General features: G+C 43.4%; 1 long non-coding RNA gene across 1 annotated transcript; it reads left to right on the top strand.

The window, feature by feature from the left end:
- The first annotated feature begins 6,747 nt into the window (after nucleotides 1-6,747).
- On the top strand, nucleotides 6,748-11,746 carry LOC123043966 (uncharacterized). Its single transcript, XR_006419736.1, has 6 exons — nucleotides 6,748-7,231; nucleotides 7,937-8,828; nucleotides 8,984-9,068; nucleotides 10,173-10,250; nucleotides 10,735-10,927; nucleotides 11,401-11,746. It is a non-coding gene; the product is annotated as an uncharacterized lncRNA (long non-coding RNA).
- The last annotated feature ends 3,029 nt before the right edge of the window (nucleotides 11,747-14,775 follow it).

Here is a 14,775-nt window from a genome sequence, read left to right as displayed (position 1 = left end):
AGGCCAACAAATATATGTGAATGTAGTAGATATCACGATATTAGGGTGCACATATAATCTGAAATTTCCATAGGAAGTGAGGAAAGTAATATGTTTTGATTGGATAAAAGAAGATGCCGATAAATGCATCTAGTACATATTATCATTCGGTGGCACACCTACTTTTACAAAATAAAACCCAATCTTTCTTAGAAGATATTACCGTCTTGACTAATGTATGTATGTACACTCAAAAACCTAGAAAAGTTGCCATACTATTCTCCATGGATTAACTTCTTTATATGCAAGCTAATAATTTTTTTATGGTTGTGCTTATAGTTGAAGCAGGAAAGCTATGCATAAACTTGGATCCACACCAAAAAAATAAACAGATCTGCAGTATACTCCAATAAGCGAAGTTATGAGCACACCTCATGTAGGCCTTTATCATACATTGATTTCCTTAAGAACTCCGGTTGGATGCATACATGTATGAAATGACACACTTATGGTTAAAAATGGAGGGTGAAGGGGGCGTGCAATTCCTAGGGAGAAACAACTGAAGATATATGCATGGTATGTAATTGTACATATCCGCTCTAAAGTAAATGAATGTTAACATGATACTATCAATATTTTGTTTTCCAAACAGAAGTAAGATCCATATAATTTTGTCAGATTAAACAACAAAAGTTAATAAGCTTTTGTTGAGAATTATCAATTAGCAAATTTAATGTTTATTAACAACGGGAAGCATGCAAAAACAAAGTTTGATAAGTGAATACCCAATTTTAGTTTCTACAAAAGGCAACTCTAAAATTGAGACCTAATAAGAAAACAACATATATGCTATGAAATCTATGAAATACTTGTTTTTGTTTTCTCTTGTATAATAATAATAATAATAATAATAATAATAATAATAATAATAATAATAATAATAACAATAATAATAATAATAATAATAATAATAATAATAATAATAATAATAATAATAATAATATATGCCTCAACTTTTTTGCAACCATTCATTCAGTAGATGGTAGGTGAGGATGCTATCAAAACTGCACTTACACGAAAACTACATTATGAATTGGATGGTTGTTCTTATATATATAAAAACCGTAAATAAACATTCCTTCACCATGGCGTTGTCCTAGTTAGAATAGAAATCTGAGATGACAAAACGCACATTTTTTTTTCGAAAAGGGGGGGATCCCCGGCCTCTGCATCAGCATGATGCATACGGCCATCTTATTAACAATAAATCATCCACAAGGTCTCGAAATCTCAAAAGTAGCAAAATAAAATGAAGAAGAAAGGCTCACACAGAGCCCAAAGGCTAGATACACAAGCTAGCCAAATAAAGGATAAACCACAACCGGTTGGCTCAAAAATAGACAGGTAAACTAATTGCCTATCCTATTACATGACCGCCATCCAAACCGGCTGAAGATATCCCGAGCTACCGTCTCCCATCGGATAGCACCAGTAACCAAAAGCTCCCTGGCCTCCGTCGGAGTGAGTAGCGACCAGGAACGGATAAGTGCCGTAGCTCTGAAGATAACCTGCAAAACATGAAAGTTTGTTGTTCTGTTAAAGACAAGATCATTTCTGCAATTCCAAAGCGCCCATACTAAGGTGCACACCCCCAAGCGAATATGTTTTGCTAACCCGGGCTCTACCCTGTTGAGCCATGTTCCAAACAACATGTTAACCGAGCTTGGTGGATGAATATTGAAAGCAACATGAACAGTTGTCCAAAGAATTCTAGCTAGTGGGCAATCAAAGAATAAATGATTAATGGTTTCACCCTGATCACAGAAACTACACCTAGTAGGTCCTGTCCAATTGCGCTTTGTTAAATTGTCCTTTGTTAAGATAACTTGTTTATGTAGAAACCACATAAACACCTTGATCTTTAAAGGAACTTTGACATCCCACACATGCTTGGAAGAAGGAATCGAGCTCGAATTAATAACATCAACATACATTGATTTAACTGTGAATTCACCCGACCTAGTGAGATTCCAGCGCAGTTTATCAGGTTGTTGTGAAAGTTGGACTTGCATCAGTCTCCTAACTAGATGTAGCCACTGTTCCCAACGATTGCCCACTAACGATCTTCTAAATTGAATATTAAGGGGTATCGAAAGAAAGACCGTTGCAACCAGAGCATCGCGCCTTTGGACAACACGATACAATGACGGATACTGGATTGCAAGGGGTGCACCTCCGAGCCAAGTATCCTCCCAGAATCTTGTGCTGGCACCATTACCAACTATATGCTTTGCCCTCTGAAAAAATGAAAGCTTAACTTTCATGAGCCCTTTCCAAAAGGGTGAATCAGTTTGTCTAACCGTGACCTGAGACAAAGTTTTGGTTTGAAGATACTTATTACGAAGGATTTGAGCCCAAGTGGCGTCAGTTCCTGAAGATAACTTCCACAACCACTTACTAAGAAGGCATCGGTTCTTAACCTCGAGATTTTCAATCCCCATACCCCCTTGGTCTTTCGGCCTACAAATGATATCCCACTTCGCTAACCGGTATTTTCTTTTTAGCTCATCTCCCTGCCAAAAGAAACGCGATCGATAGAAGTCCAGTCTTTTCCTTACACCAACTGGGACTTCAAAGAAAGACAAAAGAAACATGGGCATGCTCGTGAGCACCGAATTAATAAGAATTAAACGGCCTCCATATGACATGAGCTTACCCTTCCAACAACTTAGCTTTTTCTCGAATCGATCCTCGATACACTTCCATTCGTTGTTCGTAAGCCTACGGTGATGTATAGGAATTCCTAGGTATGTGAATGGCAGCTCCCCCGAACCACATCCAAACAATTGTTTGTAAGCTTCTTGTTCCTCCTTGGCTCTACCAAAACAGAACAACTCGCTTTTGTGGAAGTTAATTTTGAGCCCACTCAATTGCTCAAACAAACAAAGCAACAGCTTCATATTTCTTGCTTTTACCAAGTCATGCTCCATGAAGATGATAGTGTCATCAGCGTACTGTAGGATGGAAATTCCTCCATCCACTAAATGAGGCACCAAGCCTCCTACTTGGCCAGCCTCCTTGGCTCTCTGTAACAGAACTGCCAACATGTCCACAACTATGTTGAACAGAATAGGGGACATCGGATCTCCTTGCCGCAAGCCCTTGTGTGTTTGGAAGTAATGACCAATGTCGTCATTCACTTTAATGCCAACACTACCCTTTTGCGTGAACGATTCAATCTGGCTCCTCCAGACGTCGTCGAACCCTTTCATACGCAAAGCTTGTTGCAGGAAAGGCCACTTAACTTTGTCGTACGCTTTCTCGAAATCCACTTTAAAAATGACTCCATCGAGTTTCTTCGAGTGGATTTCATGGAGCGTTTCATGCAAAACCACCACCCCTTCTAGGATATTTCTATCCGGCATGAAAGCTGTCTGGGATTGCTGCACCACAGAATGCGCAATCTGTGTGAGCCTATTAGTCCCAACCTTGGTAAAAATTTTGAAACTAACATTCAAAAGGCAGATAGGCCGAAACTGCTCAATCCTCAGAGCATCGGTCTTTTTTGGTAGCAACGTTATGGTTCCAAAGTTCAAGTGAAATAGTTGAAGCCGTCCAGCAAAAAGGTCATGAAACATGGGTAAAAGATCCCCCTTGATAATATGCCAGCATTTTTTATAAACTCCGCCGGAAACCCATCCGGCCCGGGAGCCTTATTGTTCTCCATCTGAGAGATGGCATCGAAAACCTCCTTTTCCGTAAACGGCGCAACCAAAATAGCATTATCAGAAGCAGTTAGTTGAGGCACATCCTCAAACCTGGACTCATCGAGAGACACAGCGCTATCCTCCGGCGGTCCAAATAACTGCTTATAATATTCGGTGATGTAAAGCTTTAGATTATTGTGACCAACATTTGTGCCTTCATCTTGCTCGAGCTGGAATTTTTTTTCTTTCTGTGTTTGCCATTCGCAATAAGGTGAAAGAATTGAGTGTTCGCATCCCCTTGGATTACTTTGCGAACCTTTGCTCTGAGCGCCCACTTCAGCTCTTCTTCGCGGAGGAGTTCCTTTAACCTCTTCTCCGCATCAAGCTTACAAGTCAATTCAGCAGGCTGCAAAATTGTTGATTCAGCTTTAACATCAAGGGATTGTATAAGATCCAGGAGTCTGTCCTTCTCAATCTTATAAACTCCACTTAGGTGCTTTGCCCATCCCTTGAGAAAGCTCCTCAAATGCCTAATCTTATTCTGCCATCTCTCGACAGACGATCTTCCTCCAGTATCCGTAGCCCACTCCCTGGCTACGAGATCCAGAAAACCTTCTCGTTCAAACCACGCTGTTTCAAAAGAGAAGGTATTTTTGTTTCCCACAATCCTTGGCTCACCTGAGTCTACAAACAAAGGCGGGTGGTCCGAAATCCCGTGCGTGAGAGCCTGAACCGTGACGAGGGGGAACTTCTGTTCCCATTCGGCACTTGCTAGTATCCGATCCAACTTCTCATATGTCGGATTGGGTAAAGAGTTAGCCCAGGTGAATTGTCGACCAAAAAGCTCGATCTCTCTCAGATCCAAACTCTCAATGATGGTGTTAAACATAAAAGACCATCGACCGTCAAAGTTATCATTATTCTTCTCATCCCTCCTCCTAATGATGTTGAAATCCCCCCCCCCCCAACCAAAATGGGGAGTTGCTCAGATCCGCAAATACGAACCAGGTCGGCCAGAAATTCCGGTTTAAGCTCAGGTTGTGCGGCCCCATAGACCGCCACCAGAACCCATTTAAACCCATCTACTTTAGACCGAACTCGAAATTTGACCGCGAAGTCACTCATAACAACGCTCCGGACTTCAAGGGAATCACATCTCACACCAAGCAAGATGCCACCGGACCTCCCTCTTGGAGGAAGACAATGCCAATCGAAATCCACACCTCCCGACAGCGCATTAAGAAACTATGGCGCAAAATTATCCCTACCAGTTTCAGAGAGTGCAATGAAGTCTAACCGGTGCTCTAAAGATGCCTCCGCTAGAAACCTACGTTTAGCCAAGTCCTTAAGACCTCTGCTATTCCAGAATATTCCTTTCATAGGTCATCATGGAATTTTTTGGCAGAACGAATTCTAGCACTCCTACGTACCGCAGAAGTAGGGTACACCTTCCGCTTCCACTTACGTTTAGGAATGTTATTTCCCGCAACCCGGTCCTCATAACCGTGCTCCGGTTGTGCAAAAACTACATCGTCCACACAGGGTTCTTCCTCGTCCGACTCCGCAGACGGAGGAACAAGATCCGCGCAGAAATTGTCAAGCACTCTTACCCCCAATGCATCAATCTCCGCATCATTCATAGGTCTTACTGCCGCTAGGTTTCTAATGGTTTCTAATGCCCGTTCTGCTTCCAAATCTAATAGATCGTTAACCGAGTTTGAAATTTCAGAATTATTATTCCCAAGCGACACCCCTACTTGGTTTGCATTATTAATGATCTCATCCTTAGAGAAATGCAAAATGGAATTGGATAAATTTACTGACATACCGGTAGTGATCTCAACATCACGAAGCTTGGCCGCCCGCCTAGCGCACCGCCGCTGCAAATCATCCACCTCCGGAAGGTCCTGGAGACGAGAGCTCATCCGTCTCCCCTCGGAGACCGGGTCTGGGATCCCTCCGAAAGCAATTACCTCCTCCCGAGTAGCGGCACTCGGAGGGGGCCTGGACGAGGGAGACCTCCGAAGGTTGGGAGAGATGGCAGGGGGAGTGTGCGCCAGGGCCGCCTGCCCTAGTCCGTCCCCCCCAGCTCTCGCCCTCGCAGTCGAGTACACCACAGGCTCGACCTCCGTCGAAACTAGGGGGTCTGGGGCCACCTGCCCCGGACGCCTGCCTAGCGCCTCCGGCGACCCCTCGACAATCAAAGCTCCCGCGTGGCCATCATCCAGGGCCAGCTGCCCTAGAGATGGACCACCACCGCCGGATACTGGCGCCAAGGGTGTCGACAAAACGCACATGTTAGCTGGAATATATATGAGAATACATAAATCTTAAATAATCATCAAAACAACAATGGAACTTACTTCCACTCATAAGCCATCAAAAGTACCTAATGGAAAAATCATCCCAACTAACTGAATAAAATCATCCCAACCTACTGTATGTTTTTCTACTAAAAATGGACCATTTGATACAATCAACAGTGATGGGTATTTGTTCGAACCGTCGGTGCTACTATTGGTGGGCCATTTTAGGGATTGTGCAGAAATACTCATTAAAGATTTTATATATACGTATTACTAATCAAGGGCTAGATTTATCGTTTGTGCATATTTATTTTAGTACTTTTAGCTAATATCATTTTTTAAAGGTACATCAAATATGAACATAACTCGGAGGTTTGTAAGACATGGTTCCGGATACCGCCTGAGTTTTGTAACTCGGAGGTTGCTTTGGAGTGTACTGTGAACTGATTATATAAAGGCAGCAATTCCAACTAAAAAAACATAACTGGTCATGGTTTACAGAATTCTATTTCAAATCATTCCTTAACAAAAAAAAGAAAAGCAGAACTATGTGCTTTTTTTAGATGTACACGTGTGTACGTTGATTTTGAACAATGTAAACAAATTAAAAACATTAACGTGCGCATCAGGAGGGAACGCTCGCGATAGCCACGTGGCGCCAGGAACAGGGGTCGGTGGAAAAACTCGTTCCGTATTGGCCCATTCGTGTTGTTTTTTGTCGGCCCACCACGTTATAGGAAAGAGAGAAAAACACCTCGAGTTTGCTTCTGATTCCACGCAACTTCCCATCTCTCTCGTTCTTTCCCACGCAGCTGCCGCCGCCGCTAGGGTTGGCTTGCCGCCGATGACCGCACCACCGGAGACCATGGGCACTCGGAAAACGGCGGCGATGAGGAGGGTCGGCCCTTGGCGCAGACTCCCGTCCCCGATCGATGGCAGCGTCACATCCCTCCGTCTCGCGGGGCAGGGCCTCCCGTCCGCGCCACGATGCCGCCGGCATGGAGGCCCGGGCTCGGGCAGCCGCCACGGTGTCGGGTACGCCAAGTCGAAGATCCGACTCACCGATCCGCAAGTAGCAGCTGGATTGGGGGTCGTGTCTACCCAGGGGCGCCGTCATGGGGTGCTGGTGGTGTTGCCATCGAGGGCGGCGATGAGGCTCCGCGGCCAGGATGTCGCCTTCTCCCTCGGCTTCGTCTGCGCCCGATTCATTCTCGACCGCCTTGTCTACAAGGTTTGCGGGTACGCCTCCCCTCTCCTGCTACCACCTCCTCCCTCCCTTCCTCCCTCGGCGCCTGCTGTGCGTGCTCTGTTCCGAATGGACTGGCTGGCTGGACAAATCGATTCCTCTCGATGCTCTGCCTTTGCCCCCCCGCCTTTTCCTCCCAGGGAGACGATGTTTTGTTCCTTGTTGCGGTAGGGCAATCTGTGGATTTCCTTTTTGTCTTGCGCGTGTAGCAGTTTTTCAGAAAAGTGGAGTTGACTCGGCTGTAGCTTGCCTGGGTACCTACCAGCGAGATAGAACAGTAGTTAGCAGTACTTGATTTTGTGCAATCGTTCAGTTACTCAGGGCCGACCCAGAAATTGCTTACAGCAGCTTAATTGTCAAAATTGATCCTGTATGCTATAAGCTGTGCCTGCTTGGTAAAAGTCACATATGTGTCTTGTATGGTAGACTCAGAGTTGGTGCTTGCTTGATGAAACATTGCATGCTGCTTCCTGAAAGTCACCTCTGCCTCCTGTATGGTCGACTCGGAGTTGCTGCTTGCTTGGTAGTAGTAACTATTTGGTGTTGTGACACTCGAAGTTCCGCTTGAGAAACATGTTTAATCGAGTATTTTAAGAAAAAATTCCTGCAACATAGGATGTTACTATTACCCTGTTACCATTTTACAGTTCAATTTTCTGCCCTGTCGATTTTTACCATATCATTTCTGCTGCACTCAGGTTAGTCGGCGTCGTGCCCGTCAAGCCCGCCGCTTGGTACGGGGACGAGGAGGAAGAGGAGGCAAGAGATTTGTTCGGCTCCAACAACAAGGAGTACGTCAAGACCCGCGTAGCAACTACCTAATTCTAGGTCGGCCTCTCGTTACTGAATTAGCCGCTAGATTCTCCGGGGCCAAGTTATCTCCTCAATATTTGGTGAGCAAAATTTCTTAGGAGATTGCTACACAACCCTACCCAGTTTGTGTGTGATTGGCTGGTTTTGTTGCTCGTGGGGCTCTGGGAGCTGCAGTGAACGTTTTGTCTGTGGCAGAATTAACCTTCTCGCTTGAGTACATGATGAACTCTTCATGCTGCAGACTTGTGTTTGAATTATTGTTCCAAATTTCAGCAGTGTATGTCAGGCTAAGTAGAGCATAATGTTGGATTAAATTCTCTGCTAGCATCTTCTGGTTCTTGCTTGATTTTCTAGAGTCAGAGAGACTTTGTTACAAAAGCATTAAGCAGAACTGCTGAAGAGAGTAGAAGAACAAACCATGAAACCACATATATAATTGGGTCGTATTCGCCTCGATGGGTCTCAACCTGCCACGCGGAGCGACTCCCGGATGCTGGAGCTCGACGGCGAGGGAAGCGCCGCCCCTTTTCACGGGCGCCGGTTGCTGGTGCTGGCAGGAGGGACGAGCAGGCGTGCGGCAGCCTCAAGCTTCTCCCATGTGCCTGGACGCCAGCGGCACAAGGGATTGAGGAGCAAGGGGCGATGCCAAGGGCGTGGAGTGGGGGGTTCACATGCAGATGCATATCATCAGCAACCACTGAGACCTCGTTCAACCTCAAGATGCTAGCGTCCTGCCTCCATTTCAAGTTGTTCGCCACGGTCGCTGCCTCATGTCAGGTACACATTACATCTCCCTTTCTTCTCTTCTGGTCTACTGTGGTTGAGCTCTACAGGGAGATGAGTTATTACTACTGAATTTCAGATCTAAAGTTGTGTGCTACAGAAAAATTGTATAGCTTACCTATTCGTAATCTAAGAAGAATGTTTATCAGGTATTGCGCGCAGGTAATATGGTGAGGACACAAATTTGGGTGTCCAGCTCCTTGCCTGCATGTGCAAGGAATTCAGAACATGCAGGTATTTTTTATTCTTGATCTCTCCATACCTTGTGTTTCATTTTCTGGATGGAAGGAATTCATGTTTAATTTCACATGATGTTCAAACAAATAAATACATGATGTGTTGAATTGCTGAAATATGGAGGAAATGCTACAGCTTGATGACTATTACAGTATAGTTAATTCAGAACTTCATTTCTGACGACATGAGTCTTGTGGACTATATTGGTGTTTGACAACAAAGTATTGTAAAAACCGCAGTATTTTAGCATGTTGGTATATCAATTTATTTTGCAGTAGCAGTAATGCAGAGAATGAATCTACAACAGTCCAGCTGTTACCAGTGCTCTTACTTCTTCTCTTTTTCCTGAATAGCTTGCTCTTCTCTCATCCACTGCTCTGTTTGATTTAGCCCCTATAATCTCATCTTCGATTGTGCAGATTATTTTGTGTATGTGACTATAAGGTGTTGGAAATCCAAGCAGGCTGTAGGAAAAGATTTATTTCTTCTTATGCTCTTTGTGTAATCAATAGTTCTTTTTTCTTCTGCTGGGTAGTTGGGGGTTTGTTTTGGGATGTTTCACAGAACTTAGGGAAGACCTTGTCAAGCTTATTTTGGGGGCACTAGGGTGAATTAATCCTGATCCTAGCATAAGTACAGTCAGGAATTACATCTTTTGTGGCCAGCAGGAACAGTGTGGTGTCCTATTTTCTGCACTCCGGTGTTTTCTGTACTACTGCAAAAACATATACTATATTTGCTAGCTCTTGTTGTTACCTCATTTTACCCTATGCTTCTCTCAAATCAGCTATGAATTACAAACGATAATAAATCTCATGATGATGATGATGGCGACTGTTGGTACTTTAGGTGATATATGCCTCATCAGAACTGAACATTTATCAATTTTGATGCATGCCTGTACGGGCTAAATTTTTTTGTTTAAGGCAGCAACTATATAGTGTGTGATGTAAGAATATACATGCAATATGTCTTGTGCATTGCAGACATAGGAACGCTTGATTCTCATGAGTGTGTCTCGATTGGTTCTTTATAATACAGTACTAGAGTTCATTTAGAGTATTAGTGGATGATAATTTCCTTCCCTCATATTTAAAACAGTGCAACAGATGAAGCCAACGCGGACGATGATTAACTTCTCCGACCTTATGGTAGGTTGAATCTGAATCACATTGACAGGTGAACTTCCTTGTAATCCCTTTTCCTGAAACTATAAGACAATGGCCTAGCCTGGTATTTTGGTAGTTGTGTAAGCTGAAACATGATGCTAAGCCTAACAATTTATTGTCATTTTTTTGCATGAGATCACATTTTAGTAGTTCCGAAGCCTAAAATTTTGTAGTATTGGACAAAATGAATAGATATTTTGACTTTGATAAATTAGGAGAGGTCCGTGTCAAGAGTGTTGTGGTTATGTTCAATGTACTCTTGTGCGTGAGATTTTTACTGTGTCCCCAGCTCTGTACATTGTTCCTATGAGTTGTTCATGTTGTTTAATAAAACTTATAATGATGCACTGTACAGTTTATTTTGTTAGTCTCTTCGATATGTCGTGCAACAACCATTCAACAAGGCTTTGTCTTTCAAGATGTGTTATTAGAGGCAATGCTTCATGTTATTCGTTGATATTTTAAGTGCTGATATCTTTGCATTTTATTTTTAGGAGGAGCTTTGGAAGTTTGTCAGGGCGGAGAGTAGAAGTTTGCCAAAATCATGCTGCGCATTCTTTGCGTGTATCCAAAATCAGGTCTTCCATTTGTCCAACTCAAAGTGCAAGCGCTATTTCCACAACCATCTCAAGCCTGCCAAGCTTATATGGACTGCCATGTACATGAAGCAGCACAAGAACGTACATGGTAACAAGCCAATTCCCTTAAATGATATACTCCATATACTTTAACATGCGTTTCATAATCTTAATAGTATCTCCTATTAGGTGATCTGATTAGGAAGTGTAAGTACAATGATCTGGTAGGTAATTGGGCTGCTTAAATATTTCCTCTGATTAGTAGTTTAATTTACCAATAGGTACTGGCAGTAAAAGAAATTGACATCCAATCAGTTTCAGGGATTGAATGATTTAGTTACCACATTGTGTCAGTTAGTCTGCTCTTTGTTCCAACATGAATGATCTATATTACTTAATCATGTGTAATTTTCTTTCCTTTTGCTCTGTTGTAAGTGGATGTATAGGTTGCCAGTTTTTATCTCTGTTTAGATGGGTTTTAACCAAAGCTCCTGAGTACTCGCTTGCTTTGTCTTTTTAAGCAACTACAAATTGTATGGGCATTTGAAGTTGTGGCTTATAATTCTCGTGATGAGATTGCAGGATATTCGTGTTGAGGCTGCAAAGAAGAGGCATCGTGCCACCAAGAGTCCGTATGGTCTCGCTGTTCTACGCCTCTGGACGCGCCATTGACGACCATACCACCGTCTATGCATAGAATCCATGTGTCGTGTTTCCTGTTTCTCTAAGACTTTTTAATTCTGTCGTATGATGTGAGGAAATATGCCTCTGCTTTATTATCTATATCATCGTTCATGTAACCTCTAAGAATCCGGTCCTTGAATGTGTTGCATTCGCACAACTGTCTTATTGTAGCTAGAAACTTCTCTGGATGTGTTGCTTTTGGACAACTGTCTTATCATTTGAGTTAGAACTTGCACGTATCATACTTCATCTCCCTGTGCCCTGAGTCTGATGGAATAACATCATGTACTACACATAGGAAAGTGCAAGGGGCGTGTCCAACCTGGCACCGCCCAGCTTTCCCTCAGGCGGCGCGCCACGGGCGCGCCCCAACCACTAGTGCTAGCATTAACGTGTATGCATATCTCGGCCTCATGGATGGCCGTAAGTGGCGTATATCCTGCCACCGTAGTATTGAGTTGAAATCTAGGAATCAAATATTACTTAGTATATATGAGGGTCCATGTAATTAACCAATGCCAATACCTTTTGCTTTTGTGGCCGAATTATTCCTATTGGCTAGACAACAGCAAAACTCTTAAATCTCTTCGCTGAAGTAAAAAATAAAGAAATGTATAAAGTGAAACAAATATTTCATTTTCCCGCAAAAAACAAATATTTCATTTAGTTAATTTTGTCTCTTCATAGGTGTGAGACACATGAATTATTATCACTAATTAATATGCAAATATTTATTTAAAAGTGTTTAAAAGATGGAGTAAACCATTGGTGGTGTAAAGTGAACCAAATATCTCATTCCTCAGTAAATTTCATACATGCAAGCTTTTTCCATGATTATCATGTGCGCACATTCATAAATTTGTAATGTCATATTATTTTGGAAAAAACATTAATGACAAATCTGATGAAATATAGATGGTAGAGCTAAATTGAAATATTCTGCTTAGTGAATACATAGTTCTGCTTAAAGAAAATCAGAACTATGTACATGTGCTTTCCCTAATTTTTGTTTTAGAAATAAATTCAAAGAAAAATTAACATTGTATAAGTCTAAAAAATATAGATGGTACAGCAGCTCAAATACGTGCAAGTGTAAACCTACATAACACGGGGAAGGAAATACCTGTTGCATGTGTGTAGCGATGGTGAAACATATTGTTGAAGTGTGGTGATGTGATGGCGTGCTTGCTTGTATAGCTATTCAAGCTAGCCTCGGCAATGAGCATGCAGTTGATACCTCCACGTTGATGTCCTAGAAAGCTGGAATAGCACACCATCATCCCACATAATTGAAATCCTAGGGGGCAATATTGATGCATACCTGGTACCTTTTGCAGGCGCCAAGGCTTCTACCATCTATGTTCCGCCAAGAAAACATATAGCCATGTATAAGGATTAAGGAAACTCAGCATCCAATTTTTTGAGGTAAACTCTGCATCTTTTGATCTTTTCTCCTCGTCCGATCTGGATACTCCTTCTGCCATGTACTCTCCGCCTGATTGGATGCATCAGCGTGCACAGTGCAGCAGCTATGAACCACTTGTGGCTGGAATTGGTCCAAGGATTGCCTAAGCCACTACAATCAGATTCTTTCCTGGCCCATGCACTGCGACCATCCTTGGGACACCGGATATGGAGCTTGTTTGCACCTACGTCAAGGCTGGCATCCTTGCACGTCCCTGGGACAAAGCACACCCAGGCCATCACCGCCAAAGCCCATCTAGAAAGTCATCACGGAGGCCCTGGTCTCTTTAGATGAGATTGAACATACTATGTTTGTCTGGTTAGTAATCTCCTACGGCATCATTGATTGGTCCGTCTCTTCGCAATCTCGCGGGATGCATGGCATCGAGATCGGCAAAGCTGGATTACAGAAGCTCTTCTTTTTCGATCTCAACTCTTTCTTTCACGGCCGGCAATTAGGGTTTGGAGCTTTTCTGATCTGAACTCTTCTTTCACGGCCGGCATCATTGATTGGTCCATCTCTTCACAATCTCGCAGGATGCATGGCATCGAGATCGGCAAGCTTGATTACAGAAGCTCCGATCTGAACTCTTCTTTCACGGCCGGCAATTAGGGCTTGGAGCTTTTCCGATCTCAACTCTTCTTTCACGGGAGCTGTTCCGATCTCAACTCTTCTTTCACGGCCGGCAATTAGGGCTTGGAGAGACCTTTCTCTTTTTTCTTTTGTGGAGAGACACATCCTTGTATATGATGATAAAAGTAGAAACATGTTCTTTTTAGTAGAGAAGACACGTTTGTATGATGGCAAAGGTGGGTAATTTTCTTTCAACACGTAAAAAATCCATCGGCTATAAACTTTTAACGTATATAATCAACGGCTAGATGTTTCTGATTATTGTGTGATTTTCTAGCTTAATTCTCTTTTTTCTTGTTAAACAGTCATTTACTTTTTAAATATAAATAGATGCATGGCATCGAGATCGGCAAGCTTGATTACAGAAGCTCCGATCTGAACTCTTCTTTCACGGCCGGCAATTAGGGCTTGGAGCTTTTCCGATCTCAACTCTTCTTTCACGGGAGCTGTTCCGATCTCAACTCTTCTTTCCAGTGGCGGAGCTAGCGAGATATTACCGAGGGGGCAAATAGCCAAATATAATTGTGTGGAGGGGCCAAATACTGTATTTATCTTAATTTGTGTCATTCTAAACAGTGTTTCTTTACAAAAAATTAACGGAAATGTTAACGCCCACACGTGTGGGCATTAGCCAACTCACCCACACGTCTCCATCACCGTCCAGTAACTTCTGCACGAATCTTGGCACGAATTAGCTAATTTTGTATGCCACGTAGGACAACTCGCGTGTGTGGTGTGTGAGAGAGGTCGCCCACAAATCTGTTTTACCACACGGAGGGGCCGGTGTGTGGGCGTTCAGCAGTTCGCGCCACACGCCACTTTGCACGCACACACAAGGGCTAGTGTGTGGGCATTTGCCATCTCGCCCACACGCCCGTCTCCTCTCCCACACCCAAGCTGCTAGTTGCCATGTGTTTTCGCAGCGCACATGGCAACTGCCCCTAGTGTGCTTTATAAGCAGGTGGCAACTTTCTTTTTTTACCCGAGTGCCATGTGTTTTTGCAGGGTACACGGCCACTGCCTAGTGTGCACGTAAGCAGATGGCAACTCTCTTTTACCGAGTTGCCATGTGTTTTTGCATGGTACATGGCAACTGCTCCAACGTGCACGTACATGGCAACTGCCCTAACGTGCACGTAAGCAGATGGCAACTCTTTCTTTTTACATGGCAACTG

This window comes from Triticum aestivum, chromosome 2B, assembly GCF_018294505.1.
Source record: "Triticum aestivum cultivar Chinese Spring chromosome 2B, IWGSC CS RefSeq v2.1, whole genome shotgun sequence".
Classification (NCBI taxonomy): domain Eukaryota; kingdom Viridiplantae; phylum Streptophyta; class Magnoliopsida; order Poales; family Poaceae; genus Triticum; species Triticum aestivum.
The sequence above is the reverse complement of the archived record's forward strand: the minus strand, read 5'-3'. Positions and strand labels throughout refer to the sequence as shown.